This window comes from Micropterus dolomieu, linkage group LG10, assembly GCF_021292245.1.
Source record: "Micropterus dolomieu isolate WLL.071019.BEF.003 ecotype Adirondacks linkage group LG10, ASM2129224v1, whole genome shotgun sequence".
Lineage (NCBI taxonomy): Eukaryota > Metazoa > Chordata > Actinopteri > Centrarchiformes > Centrarchidae > Micropterus > Micropterus dolomieu.
This window is the reverse complement of record NC_060159.1, coordinates 9,491,616-9,497,555: the sequence shown is the minus strand read 5'-3', so window position 1 is coordinate 9,497,555 and position 5,940 is coordinate 9,491,616.

Sequence of the window (5,940 nt, the reverse complement as noted above, 5' to 3'; positions counted from 1 at the left end):
TGGAGCATGTGATGGCAACATGGTGAGCCTTTTAAAGGGGTATCAACGCGTAACTGCAGGCACGGGTTGCCTCTGGATCCACCCCGTTAACTTTCTTCGGAGGATGCGCTGTGGCAGTAATTGGACACGGCGATGACTGTCTGGCAAGCTGGAAGCACCTATGTGCCGCAAAGTGAGATGCAGGTCAGGAAAACCTCTCCTGTGGCGGTTGCATAGGCTCCCTGCCAAAGGTTGCAAGTATGGATCCAACCCAAATTACAATTAGTTTATAATTTATAATTGGTTAATAAGTTTAACCAATTAAACTGAACATAATTTAGTAGCCTATTATTCCCCCCACTATCATACATGAACCTCAAAACATAAGCCAGCAATGTATGGGGTTTTTACTTTGACATGAAACACTGACTTTCCGTGCCTGTTCATTCAAAATGGGCAACGTCTTGGGGCCAAGGCCACTGGTGGTCCCAAAAACTCCCAGGTCCACTATATGTCAGTTAGTTGTATGTGTAGGTGTCATTTACACTGGGGACATGTCCCCACCACATTTTGGAATAGCCCATCACTTTTTGAAAGCACTGAAAAAGTAACTGAAAAATGTACTGAAAAAGCTTGCACCAAGAAATGTTTACTAACAAATGGAAATGCTTTGAGAAAAGGTTTATTTGAACAATAAGAAAACATGCAGTGCAATATAGTTTTCCTTCCCACCGTAAATTGGAGCAGAAAATGTTCCCAGAATGCAGGAAATTACCAGTTTAATGCTCAAAGTCTTCAGGAGGAGGACCCCCAGACCCCCCGCACATATATTTCAGCATCAAATATTTAATCTAAATAGTCCTAAAAATCTTCTTGTCTTGTTCTCATGCATTATCACGTCTCATGACCCAAAATTTATCATCACGCCCCTGATCTGAGCCCTTATGTGCCCACCACTTTTCAACACAAAGTAACGCCCTTGGTTGTATGTAATTTTAAGCATTTTCAGGAGTAGGCTATGCACCATACAAAATGACATTAAAGTCCTGAATTTATGGTGCATTATCTTACGCCGATGTACTGTGTCCCTAGATCGCTTCAGTGTCTATTTTAAGACTTTTATAGACTTTTTAAGATTTTTGTTTATATTGTGCTCATGGAGCATATTCCTAAATAAAGTTGTATTTAATAAAATGGCCTAAAACTAATTAATAACTCTGGACCAGATTTTTCAGCATATAAAAGACTCACAAGCCCTTACAGCTGCAGCTGATGGAGATGCAGTGACCTGCTCTTGGACAGTAACATATGCTTGCCAATGAAGCTTGATACCTATGTTGTCCACTGAAATTGAGATATTCATCAAGTTCTCTCAAAGTCCTTTGTTCCCAAAGTACTATGCCTGAAGTGAATTTTATTTTTTAACAAAGTCAAAGATTTTCACTTTGGCAACAGAAGTTTGTCTATAGCTGTGGGATCATAGCTTTTGAGTGTTAAAAAAAGTAAAGGTCTGAAACCACAAGACAGGAGGCTTTTTCTCTCACACTCCTTCATGTTGAATTTCCAAATTAACCATGCATTTCAGCTTTTCAGTCTCCTCTATAAACTCTATTCAACACCCTTAATTAACTTCACAGACAAGTGATTTTTGAACAGCTAACAGTTCACCACAAGTGTTGAACACATTTTATTTTGACAAACTGGTACTTAAATGTTATTCTTCCACCAAGCAATATAACTTTTGAATAGCAGCTTAACAAAATGATTGTCAAGTGATGCATTCTGATTGCCGCAGCTTCTGCACATTAACATTTAGATGACATTTTGTAGCCAACCACTTTGTAGCCAAGATCCCATGGCTCAAGTCCAAGTTGAGTCCTGAGGCTCAATTTTTCAGGTTTGAGTTCAAATGATGAAGATCATGTTCAAGTCTGTAGTCCAAGTCCAAGTCTTGACTCTGAATAATTCATACAAGAACATATAAAAAGAAAATTTAAGACTTACATACAGGCAGGGCCTCTTTTACAGTAGACATTTCACAGTAGGAAAATCCCAGTTGTTAATAATAATATGGGTCTGTTTTAATTAAGTGACGACCATTAATTTTATTATTTACACTTGTATTTTTCCGACTATGACATGTCAAATTGTAGTTTTGAGGACTAAAAAAATTACTTTTTCATTATTTGCATAATTATGATACTTAAAGGGATAGTCAGTAGTTGCAATGCAATAGGCCTACACATTTCTCAACAAATATTTCCTCACGGTTTACTAGCCCTTCGTTCTGTGTATGCTCTGAAAGAAAATCCGTTTTTTCCCTACACAGCCATGGCTCTGTAAATGGAAAACAAAGAAAGTCGTGTGGACCAAGCAGGAACTTACAGGTCTGAAAAGTGAAGCCAAAGCAGGAGTGCCTTAAACCTGCATTCTCTCCAACAGCCAGCAAGGGATGACTCCACTGATTGCAAAAAGAAGTCTAAATGCATTGGACTTAATGACAAAATGACCCTACTTCCCACTTGATTTATTACCTCAATAAACACTTTCCTGATTAGTTTATCATCTCAGTCATCTTCTTCAATACAGCATGATGTTCATTTTGTAAATTATGGTCCCATTTAGAGGAAAATAGATGATAAATGCTTTAGGGCGGGGCTACCTTGTGATTGTGATTGTCGCCTCTATCAATCAGGATAGAGACGACTAATATCCACTGCACTGTCTAAATTGGACCAGTACCTTTAAAAAAGCTAAATTTTTACAGTAAGTAGGCTACATTTTGTTTTTAACCACTTTTTCGCTAGCCAAAATTGCCATCCCAGTTAATATTACAGGTAACGTGAGTTACAAATGCACCTCACTAACAAAGTTAGCTACTGCCACCTTCTTGCCCAAATATCTGGTCTGGTTCCAAAAAAACAAGATGGTGACAGCCAAAATGCCAAACTCAAGGCTTCAAAACAGTATTCCACAAATCAATAGGTGATGTCATGGTGATTACGTCCACTTCTTTTATACAGTATATGGTGTGGACCTTGCAACACAACATTGTTCTAGCCAATCAGTGACAGGTGGCAAAAGTGCTCATGCACAGGAGCGATGGGGAAGGGGGGCAGTGGAAGAGAGAGTTCTATACACTGGCACATCCGAACGTGCCGGAATCCAGGCCCTGTGAAGAAGGAGAGATGGCCAAGAAACAGCCATAGTGGAAAAGGTCTGAAGAGAATAACATGGAAGAAAGTTATATGAACAGGCAAGGTCAAAGGCATTTCAACCCTGGAGTAAACTCAGAGATTTGAAATTTGGGGTGTGGAGCTTCTGAGTACTTTCATCGTGTAAGTACGAAAAACAAAAATTTCCCAAAGACATATAGTGTATAGAGCATAACATTAAAAAGTCCACAGTCTTCATCTGTGTTAATAATTAATGTTCATCTCACAAGTGATAAAATCTGTGAATCCAGTCAGACTCACTGCATCAACATAATTGACTGTAACTCAACCAATCAAAACTGAGGACTAGATTTTGTTTACAAATGTCATCTCAAAATAGGTGTGTTCATACTTTGTTCGACGTTTAACAAATAGAAATCTAATGCTTTTAAGCATGTTTAGCCCCCGGACTCACACATCCCACATGTCTGTAAGCATCAACTGAAGAAACACCAACCATTATGTGATGTCTAATGAAGTGTTACCCTCCCTGCAATCAGTCAGCTTTTTAAAAAATAATACAGCATCATTTGAATACAGATTGGGTTGATTATTTTATTTTTAAAAGCCCTCACACCCATGCAGGTGTTTTCACTTTTTCTGATTAGATTGCGGCTCAGGTTGAAGTTGGGCAGAGCTATGCTGAAATATCATGAGGTCAACAAACTGCATGATCCAATCACAATGATAAAGTGTAACTCCCCCACCCTAACTGTTGCCACTAAACTGATAGGTAGGACAGAGAGATGTCAATGCACACTCCTCAGAAGAGGTACAATCACGCAATACGTGGCAACATCGTTTTGGGTGAACCATAGAAGTGTAGGGTCTTAGCCATGCTAGCAGCACGGCATTAGGGATGGCATTCGGCTGGCCCACCAGTTTGGTCCAGAGTCGAGAATGAAATATCCCAACACAATTGCTAGTAAGATTTGTACATGTTTATGGTCCCTAATTTTATTTTGGGTGAACCCCCAACTTTCCTCTACGCCACCATGAGGTTGACATTTATGGTTTTGCAAATTAGCTTTAGCATGCTATCACGCTACACTAAAATTGTGAATTTTGTACCAGCTAAACATGAGCATGTTAGCATTTTCATTGTGAGCATGTTAGCATGCAGGTGTTAGCATTTAACTCAACACGCTGCTGTGCCTATAAGTACAGCTTCACACCGCCGTTAGCGTGGCTGTAGACTTGTTTGTGTGCTAACACCTAAAATAATTTTTTGTGTTGTCTACCAAAACCAAAAATCTATGTTGTTTCTAAGGGCGGTTATAATTGGGGTTTTCCACAAGACACAGTCCAGTGAGTGTGTATACAAAATAAGAAAGGCAGCAGATTGTGATTTGTGGAAAACCCCAACTAGATCTCATCGTGTTAGACTCAAACAACAATGATTTTTGCATTGGGTTGGAGTTACAATAAAAAAAAGCCTGGCAACAATCAATTTACTATGTTGCGCCTTAATAAAGCTAAACAATGAAATCCCTATGATTTCTGATTGATAATTATTGGATGGTGAGAAAGGACGTAACACTTAGTTTACCAATTTACTGCCAGTGTAGGGTTTAGCCTTAATTACACATACACAAACAGACACACACACACAGTGGGATTCACAATTAAGCTGAATCAGGATGCAGGGCTTGATTGAAGAGAACGTTTGCCAACTAGTCAGCGCTCTAAAAGAGGAAAAGAGACAAGTTGGAACATGAACTGTGTGAACAGCAGGGTCCAGAAGCTCCTGTCCCATGTCTTTTTCTCTGTTTGTCCACCACAAACACCATACCCATGCACACACACACACAAACAAATGAACACAGACCCAGACACATATTCTTTATGTTGATATTTTGTTTACATAAGTAAGTAAAAGATTTCATCCAAAGGTCATCATTGTGGTTTGCCAAAGTGACCACATTTTCAAGGATATAAGTTTTAAGTACTTCTCTTACAGTCTGATTCTCAGTACACAAAACAGGAAGTTTCCACTAGTATGTTGTGTTTCCAGACAAACTGAAAATGTAACTAACTGTATAAAAGTTTTAGCCTCAGCTGCAAACATTTCCGATTCCTATTATATATATATAGTATAATGGTGAATAATATTAGTTTTGACACCACTGCTGAGATTCACAAGGTCAAAAGGTCACATTCATTTATATGACTGCTTTTGCTCTAATCAAGCAATGTTATTTCTATCTCAGTATCTCAATTATATGTTTTTTAATTCCCTGAAGTGGTAACAAGAGCTGGGACACATCCCCTCAAAATGTTTTATTCCTATTATTAATGACAAACATTATTAGTTACCTGCTTACAAAAGGGTAATAGGAGAAATATAACTATGATGTCATTGACTTGATTTTAGTATGTCACAGTAGTGTATTGTAAGTAAAACATATAGCATGCCAATTAAACCTCGTACAGGAATTGCATTTGGTGATGTCAGCCAGTGGAAAAACATGTCACTGCTTTAAATCAGGCACGTGATGGTCTCAAGATGAAGCATCGAAAAGCTCAGAGGTAAAACTTTAATGATTCCCTGCCTTCGATGTTTCCAGCACCCTCTTGTTTTCTCTATAATGAGCACAGCCAATCACCAAGCAGGATTCTTGCCACCTTTGAGAACTTGATAACAAGGGTCTGATCAGTGATGCGGCAAAGCGGGGAGCGACCAAACTGCAACTTCTCTCTGTGCTGGAAAGTCATATCTTTGCCTACTTCTTGCTTACATTCAATA